The sequence below is a fragment of the Myodes glareolus genome, chromosome 25 (assembly GCF_982192425.1).
Source record: "Myodes glareolus chromosome 25, mMyoGla1.1, whole genome shotgun sequence".
Lineage (NCBI taxonomy): Eukaryota > Metazoa > Chordata > Mammalia > Rodentia > Cricetidae > Myodes > Myodes glareolus.
Genome location: NC_142050.1, coordinates 27490105 through 27501521, shown reverse-complemented (window position 1 = coordinate 27501521; position 11417 = coordinate 27490105). Strand labels below are relative to the sequence as shown.

The following is an 11417-nucleotide window of genomic DNA, read 5'->3' as shown; positions in this document are numbered from 1 at the left end:
ACGTTCTAGAAAATATTAGGTAAAAACTGGGGTAACATTTGAAAGGATGAATACTGTCCTTCAAATAACCATGGAAGGAACAGTTCAGGCAGAGTCCTCTCTGAATGCAAAAGGGATGAGAAAAGAGAGGGGTATTGTGACCCGAGTGTAGCTGAGTGATAGTGAGGGATTTGAGTAGAGGCGAGTAGTAATGGAGCACCTTCACCCCTTATTCTCAAAGGGACGAGAAGAAATTTCCAACAGAATGTTTTCCCAGGAAGATAGTGGCCTTCCCTTCAGTCACTTAGCTCAGCCTAGCCAGCCACCTAGGACAGGCTGATAAAATGGCCTAACTCAAGAACAGTGGTCTTGCTCTAAGAACAAGGAAAAAGCTGACTTAGCAGAATGGGAGGGAGCAAAAGTCCTTGTACCCGTGCCAAAGCAGCTTCAAAGCCTCTTTGTAGTTATGCCTTTAAAAGCCTAACCCACAGAGGAGATACAACTCCGCTCTCTACCTCGCTATAACGGGGTCAGTAGACAGGGGTTCCAAACATGTTTGTATTACGCTGATTAAACCTTGCTTATTACAGTCTGGGCCTTCCTGGGGGTCGTAATCTGGGCACAACAGTATGAGTCTCATGAGGGAGAGACCGTATAACAAGAGACTGTGACCAAAAATGTTTTAGTTGTCCATTTGTATATCCGTTTGTCCCAGGGAAGAAGAAAAGACTAGATGGTGAAAGAAAATCAAAAGCCCAAGAGAAACATGGCAAAACTCCTAAAAGTCCCTAGTGTTATAGTGTAGATGACTGTTAATCATATTCCAAGCACAAAGGAAATCCCACCCATTATGTTAGAAATAAAAGAGGACTCATTGTAATTTTTAAAACTAATTGAAGTCACAGCAGGTGCTCAAAACTGGGGATAATTTAATGTTTAAAGTCCTTTTGTGTAACACCAGTCCTCCCAGCACTCAGAAAACTGAGGCAGAAGATTGTCAAGTTCAAGGCCAGAGTGAAAAACAAAAGGTGGTGAGTACCGAGAGGCGGAAGTAAGTCCCAAATGCAAATTGTGTCCACAGCAGATTAGCTACTAAGACCTCCTGGGCATGGTGGGTAATTTGAGGGAGACATGGTACCTGAAACATATCCAGTCTCTTGTCCTTGCAAAACCCCTTTCTCTTTCCCTTCCCAACTAAAGGGATCTGGGGACACAATATAGATTATCTTGACCACACTGTTCTAAACTTTCAGTGGGATACAACCAACCAGGAGGCAGATCTGGGTGGTGGACCCCCCAAAAAGCCAAAAGAGTAAAACATCACACAACAGTCCCCATACCTTACAAGAATAAGTTTGTTTCCTAAACCTATTGTACCCTGCAAAACATGTTTTTCTTTTTCTTTTTTAAAAAGATTTATTATATATACAGTGTTCTGCTTGCATACCAGAAGAGGGCACCAGATCTCACTACAGATGGTTGTGAGCCACCACATGGTTACTGAGAATTGAACTCAGAGCATCCAATACTCTTACCCTCTGAGTCATCTGAGTCATCTCTCCTACCCGCAAAACATGTTTTTCAACCTGCACTGAACTTATGACCCCATGATGTATGACTGACCTTTATCTTACAAAATATGTTTTCAAGATACCTTGTTCTATACCAGTGATCTATCCCATAATGTATGACTCTCCTTCAAATTATATATATATATAAAAATCTTATATAATGTAATATATTATATATATAAATAAAAGCAAGAATGTATATATATATAAAACCATAAAACCTTTCATTGTATTTTTTTTTTACAGGGTTTCTATGTAACTTTGGAACCTGTCTTGGAACTAGTTCTTGTAGACCAGGCTGGCTTCAAACTCACAGAGATCTGCTTGGCTTGCCTCCCAAGTGTTGGGATTATAGGCATGTGCCACCATCACCCAGCTCATTGTAGTTTTTTCTAACAGCCAATTACCCCACCCATGTAAACATGCTTATAGCTGTTTTCTATTTGTAGGGCCTTGTCTCCCCTTACTCCCTGGGGTGCGTTTCAAGGACAGTTTGGTCTGCCAGCTAAAGCTTTCTGCTAGTCTCTGTGCTCACTCTGCCATAGCCTTGTGATTTAGATGTAGGACATTGTTTCATCTTTGGTATGGTAATTTCCCACCTGCCTGGGAGGAGTTCCTACATGGCGCCAGGTTCCCCCTACCTGGGAAGGAATTCCTTACTGCGCCAGGTTCCATATGGCGGCGCCAGGCTCCCCCCTTTGGCTGGGAGGGAATTCCTTTACTGGGGCCAAAGTATATTAGTTTGGCAAAAAGCTGAATAAAGTGGCATTTGGCTGATCTCTCTTTCGAATGACCCAGGACTCTTGTGTGTGTTTCTTTCAATCTCCAGGCCTTTGCCTGGGCTCGTGATCAGTACGGAGGCGTACCATGCCAACCGTACTGAGAGGGTAATGCAGAATCGGGTGTTACACTATTAACCTTAGCCTTTCCCATAAAAGCAATCTCAAAAAGCCCATAAAGGACTGCTCTCTGAAAAACAATCCCTACTTAGGGTGAGACAGCCGGCTGGCAAATCCTGGGTGCATCTCTACAATACAGTTTGCTTTACTTGGACAGTGGTGGATTTGGTCTCTTTCCTAGCAAAATCGGGCTGAACAAGAGTCGTTTTGAAAATTATTTGTAAATAATCACTGAAGTTGAACATATACCACAAGCCTGGGTTGTTTGGGTACATGAAGAGAAACATGTCTCTTTTCTAGGTGTACCAAGAACACTACACACGAATAACAGAAGTTACAATGCATTGATGCTAGGAACATTCATTAGAGAAGACACCTGTCCTTCAAAACCCTCCCTGACCTTCCAGAACTCCAGACAAACATTGTGTGCACCCTGTTCCCCGTTTGTGTCTTTCTCCAGGTAGCATATGGGTAGGCAGCAGTGGTCTTTCTAGTAGAGTGTTAGTAAGAGTGGCATGCTGCTTCTAGCCTTGTAACTGTACACTAAGTTATCTCCCCCCTTTCTTGGCTACATCAGATGGCTTTATAGGGCCCTAGGGGAGAAGAGTGCACAAAGATGGAAGATGTGTGATCTTGTGAAGGAGAGCCACCTAATAACCAGGAACACCTATCTGAAACCATTAATGGGGCACTTACCATCTCTAAGCTGGGCAGTGGTGGCGCACACTTTTAATCCCAGCACTAAGGAGGCAGAGACAGGAAGTTCTCTGTGAGTTGGAGGCCAGCCTGGTCTACAGAGTGAGTTCCTGGATGACCAGGGCTGTTATTCAGAGAAACCTTGTCTCAAAATAAATAGATTAATAAACAAACAAATAAATAGCTCTAGTATACAACTTTTTCTGTCTAGAAGGGAGAATGAATAGTAATGTATTTACACACTGGGTTATATCAGCTATCAATTTAATAAGGCTGTCTAATTATGAATAAACTTCAAAAATAGTGCTGTCTGGGAAAAGCAAGTTATAGACACATCAAATGTACCACTTATATATGTGTGTGTATGTGTATATATTTGTATATAATGTATGTGTGTTCATGTGTGTGTATATATACAAACATATTGTATATATATATGATATATATATGGACAGGAATAATATATATATGGACAGGAATAACCAAACATAGGCTATGATTCAGGGGGATTTCAACTGAATTTTCATGTTTATGTTCAGTACTAAGGACTATATCTAGGGGCTTTCCCCTTGCTACACACGCTACCACTGACTTACAGCTGCCCTCTCTTACATTGGTTCCCAAAGTGACCTTGAACTTGGAACCCTCCTGCCTCAGCCTCTCAAGCAGCTGGTGTCACCCAGCACACAGCTCGCATCTTATTTCTGTACAAGGATGAGGAGTGGAAGCTCTTTGTACTTCAGAAAACAACTTTCAAGATGCTGGGTGCGCTGGCTCATGCCCGTGCCTGTAGCACCCAAAAGGCTGGCACTTGTGACTTTGCTGTGAGCTCAGTGGCTACACAATAAAATTCCAAGGCAGCCCTGAATACCATGTGAGACCCTATCTCAAAAAAACAAAAGATACTGGGAGACAGAGGCAAGTGGATCTCTGTGAGTTCAAGGCCAGCCTGGTTTACAGAGTGAGTTTCAGGACAGATCTGAAAGGTACAGAGAAAACCTGTCTCTACAAAGAAAGAAAGAATAATTTATCTCTCTACCTCTTTCTTAAAAGCAATGCTTTGGATATTTTCCTCACTGCAACCTGCTCTTTGCTCTCTCTCACCCCCAATCTCTTCAGTTTCGGGGCAAACGGTTCCACTGTGTGTTCAGCCAACACTGTGTGTAGAAGCCAACAGCATCATTTTCTCTTGTCTCCTTGACTCTTGACTCTCTGAACCTTACCAGCTTCGCCTTCCCCTCCTCAACCCAAATTCTCCAATCACTCATCAGCAATACTTCTTTAAAATAGGATTTCACATTTAGTGTGTGCACATGAGTATGTGTGTGTGGGGGGCACGTGTGCGTGCCTGAGGGCATGTGTGTGTGTGTACATGTGTGCTTCTCCTGTAACTTCTGATACTCTCTCTGGACACTAAAGCAAAACTCGGAATTCACCTTCTTGGCTGTGGACTCCAAGGCCTTGGCCTTATCCTTAACCTCCTTGGTGCCACCCTTCCCCATCGGCAGCCATTTTAGCTCCTGCAGCTGTCTGTCTAGGAGCGTCTTTCTCTGCAGGAGCTGCAGGTGTGCCTGACGGTCTTTTATCGATGTCTCCGCTTTCATGTTCTCCTGTCTACGAGCGTCTTTCTCTGCAGGAGCTGCAGGTGTGCCTGACGGTCTATCGATGTCTCCGCTTTCATGTTCTCCTGTCTAGGAGCGTCTTTCTCCGCAGGAGCTGCAGGTGTGCCTGACGGTCTTTTATCGATGTCTCCGCTTTCATGTTCTCCAGCTCCTTCTGCAAGGCCTGCATCTTCATCTCCTGGCTCTCCTTTACTTCGTTAATATGCGTCAACGACTAAGCCTGCTGCCTCAACTGGGACTGGGTGTTTCTTCCCTGCAGGAGCTATGCCTGAAGGTCTGCGTTTTGTTGGGCAAAGCCGGATGCCAGTTCCTGCTTCCTTCGCTTCATCTCCCTGCATTCCTGGACATACAGATTCCACAGGTCCTCATGCTTCTTTTTACACTGATCCTTTCGTTTTTTTTTTTAGGAATCTCAAGAAGTAGTTGTTCTCCATCTCTAGATAGAGCGTCTCCTGCTGCAGCAGCCTGCTGTCTTGCAGCAGCTGCTCCTGCTGGAGCCGAGCCTCTTCTATATTCTTGCTCAGCTTCTCCAGTGCCTCCACTGTCCTTCTTTTTACTTTGTTCTCCAATTTTGTTAGCATCTCTGGCTTGAAAAATTCATTTAGGATAGTAAGATACACTGACGATTGGGGAGAGTCTTTGGGGCTCTGGGAAAGCCTGGAGGAAGAACAAAGGAAACATTCCTTTATCATTTTTTTTTTAAGATTTATTTATTTATTATCTTGTCTGTAGGCCAGAAAAGGGCACCAGATCTCATTATAGGTGGTTGTGAGTCAGCATGTAGTTGCTGGGAATTTGGTTGCCCTGATCTTTGAAGTCCATCTCCTCTCTCACTCTTGAGGAGTAGGGCCTTGCCCCTCCCAGGCCCTATCCTACCACTACCAACCCTCGTTGAAGTGCCCCATACACCTTCTCATTATCCAGCCCTCCCATCTCTCAGGCACTATCACCAGCTAGCCCCGGCAGGGTAAAACCCACAGAAACCTTATAGGCCCACCATTGTACCCTATTCTTCAGATTGGCATCAAATGTTCCCTGCACAATGGTCTCATGGAATGTCATAGAAGTTTCTCTAGTGATTTGGTGTCTCTATGGTGAGGGGCAAGACTGCAGCTTCTGTTGAGCCTGAGGCCTCATGGGGCATCAGGCCACTGTGTGTCCCTTGGTAGTGGGAATGGCCGGAACTCAGAAGAACCACTTTTCTAGAAATGACTACCTTCAGGAGAGAAGGGGCCTGGTGAGAGATTGCCTGTGGCAGGAGGTGTAACATGAGGGCCTGCTTTGTTGGGGTTTCTGTCCTGCCCTGTTCCCACAGTCAGCAAGGTCCCAACGAAAGTCACACAGAAGTCTATATTAATGATAAACTGATTGGCCCATTAGCTCAGGCTTCTTGCTAACTCTAATAACTTATATCAACCCTTTATTCTTATCTATGTTAGCCACATGGCTCGGTACCTTTTTCAGCAGGGCAGGTCACATCCTGCTTCTTCAGTGATTTGGGCAGGACTAGGGAGGAATGGGCTTCCTTCTTCCCAGCATTCTCCTATTCTCATTGTCCCACCTTTACTTCCTGTCTGGTTGTCCCACCTATACTTCGTGCCTGGCCAATCAGCGTTTATTTAAACATGATTGACAGAATACAGACAATTCTCCCACACCAAGGAGGAAGGTCAGACCTGAGTCAGTTTGAGGCTAGCCTGGTCTACAGGGCTAGAAGAAAGCAGGGAAGGAGGTGACAAGTGTTGGGGAGGTGCTGTTTAGTGGCTAATCAAGCAAGTTTTTGAGCCAAGAGTTTGTTGAGCATAGGGGTAGAAGGAACGAGTGCCAACTATAGGCATGGTCAGTAAGTGGATGAAAGCTATCAGGATTGATTCCAGGATCTTACCCATCTAGATAATAACTCTACCATAAACCTACATCCCTTTATCTCTTTATTGCTTCACTTGTCCTCAGTTTTCCACTCTCCTTCTCATTCACTTCCTAAAGGTTTGTTTTTATTTATGTGTGTATGTGTGGGCCTGCTTGTCAATAAGTATGCTTTCCTGTGGAGACCAGAAGAGGGCATGGGAACAAGTATACACACACACACACACACAATTTTAACAATTAAATGAATGGTAGGGGCTGAGATGGTCAGAGTGCTTACCTGGTGTGCAAAGAGCCCTGAGTTCAATCTCCAGCACCAATTAAAGCTTGGTGTGATGGCACACATTGTAATCTCCTGGCTGTCCTGGAACTTGCTTTGTAGTCTAGGCTGGCCTCAAACTCAAGAGATCTGCCTACCTCTGCCTCCTGAGTGCTGGAATTAAAGGCGTGCACCACCATTCATCCATCCATCCATCCATCCATCCATCCATCCATCTATTCATGTGTCTCTATTAATAGGACTAGAAATGTCACTTGCTGTTAATAGAAAAAATTCTGAGTTGTATAGAAATATTTTTTGGTAATGATTTATTTTTATTTATTTTTATTTTCTGTGTTCTGCAAGCATGTCTGATGGAGACTTAGTTTTATATATATATATATATATATATATATATATATATATATATATGAATGATGCAGGATGTCCTTTGGTATATGTGTTGCTTTTATTGGTTAATGAATAAAGTTGTTTCACTAATGGCTTAACAGAGTAAAGCCAGGCAGGACATCAGAATGGCGAGAGAAAGTAGGCGGAGTCAAGGGGACACCAGATAGCTGCCAAAGGAGAAGGACCGGAACCTTTCTGGTAAGTCAAGAGGTCTGTGCACACTTTTCATCTGCATTTATAGTACATGAGACTATGCCCAAAGTGGATCAATATCTCAAAGGCTATTGGCTTATTTGGCTTTCTTTCTTTCTTTCTCTCTCTCTCTCTTTCTCTCTCTCTCTCTCTCTCTCTCTCTCTCTCTTTCTTTCTTCCCAGCTGGGTTTTTTTCCTTAACTGATGACTGATGTGGGAGGGTCCAACCCACTGTGGGCGGTGCCTGGATTACATCAAAAATCAAACTGAGCAAACCATGATGAACAAACCAAATGCGGCTCTCCTCTTGCTTCAGTTCCTGCCTCCAGGCTCCTGCCTTGAGCTCCTGTCCTGACTTCCCTTCATGAAGGGTTGTAAGCTGTAGAATAAAATAAACCTTTCCTCCCCAAGCTGCTTTTTGCTCATGGTGCTTATTATTGAAACACAAACCAAACTAGGACAGTACTCCACTGTGTGACTGCCACATTTTACCCATCCTTGTGGATGGGAAAGATAATGTATCGGAATAGGTTTTTAAAAAAGGAGAAATGAAAGGACCTAATTTCTCAGATGTTCTTCCTTGGTAAATGGCTGACTCGGAGTTTTATCCTGTGAGGCATCATCTCAATTGCATCTAACTGGCACATTAGCTTCCTTTTTCTTTAAAAGAGGAATTTACTGCCGGGTGGTGGTGGCACATGCCTTTAATCCCGGCACTCTGGAGGCAGAGGCAGGCTGATCTCTATGAGTTCAAGGCCAGCCTGGTCTACAGAGCCAGTTCCAGGACAGGCTTCAAAGCTACAGAGAAACCCTGTCTCGAAAAACCAAAAAAATAAAAGGAATTTACTTAGTCACACTTTTAGAGATATTGGTCCTACCAGACATGCTGGATGTGGCAGACCAAAAAGCTCACATCCTGGCACGAAGGAAGCAGAGAAGAGGGAATCTGGACGAGAACTCTCTCCCCAGTGCTAGGGCCCAAGCACAGACTAGTCACCCACCAGCCACAGAGCTCTGTCCAATTACAGTCACAGTCTTCAAAGCACACGTATCAGTTCTACAGATTTCAGCATTAGCTGCCAACGCATTTACCAACATAGAGGGCAGGAAAGGCAACAGCTAAGTCGTCTAGCTGTGTCCTACTGGCCTGCGGTTAGAAGATGAGAAGAGATTTTGGTGGGTAAGTGGTACTCTGTGATGGGCATGCCGTGCACCTCGTCATTCCCATACAACTCTCCCACACAGGTGGGCAAGAGGAGTCCCTCTGCACAGACCTGGGACTGGATCTCATTCTTCCGGTACATGTCAACTTTACTAGATATTGTCAAATCATTTTCAAAGTAATTGTACCAATTTTCATTACACACACACACACACGAGTTCACATTGCTCAACATCCTGTATGTACCAAATAATACCTCCCTTGTTTATATTATTCTAGTGAATTTTAAAGTCTGAATACAGTGACCAGGCCAGGCTATAGCAGTTTTGTTGATTCCTGGCTGTGGGAAGGGGAAAGGGCCTGCTACAAACGGCTCTCAGGATACAACACAGGAAACAGGCCATGTGCCCTACACCAGCTCCCTTCTGCTGCAACCACTGTGACCAGCAGATTTTGGGAGCCAAGGGATTATGAAATATGAAATTGGAGTTCTCCCCCGGAGCCCTGTTCTCAGGCATCTTCTGAGTCCCATGTGGTGTCAGCAAGGGGTTCAGCAGCAGAGCAGCGGCAAACAGAACCACAAACTTTCTGAGTCATTTTATTTGCCTTTGACAAATATTATCCAAGTCCTTGTCACTAGAACTTAACATAGCTTCTCATTTCTCCTGCTCGACAACCCTCATCTACTACAGGAGCTTCAGGGGTGTCAGCAGGAATAAAAACAGCACAAATACATCATTTCCTCGACTTGACTCAAAACGACCCCTTCTGGCAGTGCCCAGTTCAAGTTTCAATGCCCCGTTATTGAAAAGTGCTCTTCACAAAGCACACATGATAAAGCTATAGAGGAGCACGGAGAACAGAGACCTCAGGGTGGCAAACAGCCTTTCCGAGTTTGAAAAGGTAGTATTTGTCCAGCTCAAGGTTAACTCTGTCAGTGGCAGATGCCATACAATAGGCAGGAATATAGAAGAACAGTATTTACACAGGAGGAGGAAGAGAAACCAGAAACACGACAACAAGGCTACTTACTCTAACCCATGTTCCAAAGATGTCCACCCTCACGGGGAGAGAGCCCACGGAACACCACCAGACAGGCATGAGGTACAGAGAGAGACCACTCTTTCCGGCTCCAGAGAAATATCTACATCTGGTGTCAAAAATCTCACAATATAAAGCAGATAGAACTCCATATACAAAACAGTAGGACAATAGTCTCAGAACTGTCAGGGACTGAGGCAGGCTAATGCCCTGGGTGAGGACTTAGGTGGGTGTGGCCTAACAAGTGAGGTATGTGCAGGAAGAAGGAAACTTCACCTTGCTTTGCAACCTCAGTGGCATTTCCAGAGGCCAGGGCACCGAGTCAACACAGAGGGACTAAGTCGTTTCAAAACTCAAGCTCCCAGGGTAATGATCCTGGGAACCCAGGAAAGCGGGGCAGCCATTACGACCACTGCCTTTCCCTTCCTTCTCACCTTAGTGTTCAGGACACAGACCCCCAAGGCTGTGCTTTCATGCCTGTGGGTCCAGTTAGTCCTTGCTCCAAGCATAGTGAGCATCTAGCTTTCTCGTGCTAAAATATTTTCTTCCTCTCAACAGGAAAATTATAGACAAGTATCGTCTGCCAGGTTCTGCTTCCTATGGCCCAGGGTCATACTGTAACACAAGTGGCAGTTCTTTCTAGTCCTCTTATATCACACACACTGAAGGATAAAACCTGTCACAATTTTTTTTTAAATTAGTTTGGAACTGTCTTATACGCTAAATGATGGAGTAAACACTAGATCAACAAAGAATCCAAGAACATTCATAACCCAGACAGGAAAGAAAAAGAAAGCCAGCCAAAGGTTTCTTTTTTTTTTAATATTTTATTTATTTATTATGTATACAATACTTTCTGTGTGTGTCTGCCTGCAGGCCAGAAGAGGGCACCAGACCTCATTACAGATGGTCATGAGCCACCATGTGGTTGCTGGGGATTGAACTCAGGACCTTTGGAAGATCAGGCAATGCTCTTAACCGCTGAGCCATCTCTCCAGCTCAGCCAAAGGTTTCTTAACCTTGTGCAGGGCCTGGGGGCCTGCAGATGTTTTCCCAGGGGAGCTCTTTGGACAACGGAAAAAGCAAAAGGACTCTAATAGGAATATGAACCTACTAAGGCAGGGAGGGGCGAAAGTGAACTAGTCAGGAAGACTGTGAAATGTACACAGAGGAGCTGAGAGCCACAGCCCGCCAGCAGCAGCTGAAAGCTTCTTCACTCAGTCCCAGGACTCAGGCCTTCCCTGCACATGTCCCCATGGCAACAGCATCACAGCCACTCTCCTAGGCGCATGCTCAATGGCTGCCTACTTCCTCCCTCGTTTGTGAGTGGTCTTGGCGGGCTCTGCTTTCTGGGTCTGTGCTGGCACTGGCTCCTGCTCGGTTCCCTTACATAAAGTCGACACCACCAGTTCCTCATTCCCATCCTGCCCCTTTCCTGCCCTTGGCTCGGGCTGGCTCTCTGCAGGCTCAGTATGAGGCTGCTACTGCCTCCTCAGAGACCACAGACTCCCGGGCTGCTGCCGCTGCGCTGCTTCTCTTCCTCCCGCTGCTGCTGCTTTATCTTCATCAGCTTCTCAAAGCTTTTGGTGGTTGTCGGGTTTACAACGAACCAATCCTAAAAGGGGCAGAGCAGAAATGGGGCCACTTAGAAATACCAAGAAGGTTAAAATGAAGGGACAGGAAAAACGGAGAGAAGATAGTGTCAGATATATAGCACAA

At 45.0% G+C, this 11417-nt stretch overlaps 1 pseudogene; it reads right to left on the bottom strand.

The window, feature by feature from the left end:
- Positions 1-3335: 3335 nt before the first annotated feature.
- LOC148117861 (uncharacterized) lies at positions 3336-8799 on the bottom strand (annotated as a pseudogene).
- Between the last annotated feature and the right edge of the window lie 2618 nt (positions 8800-11417).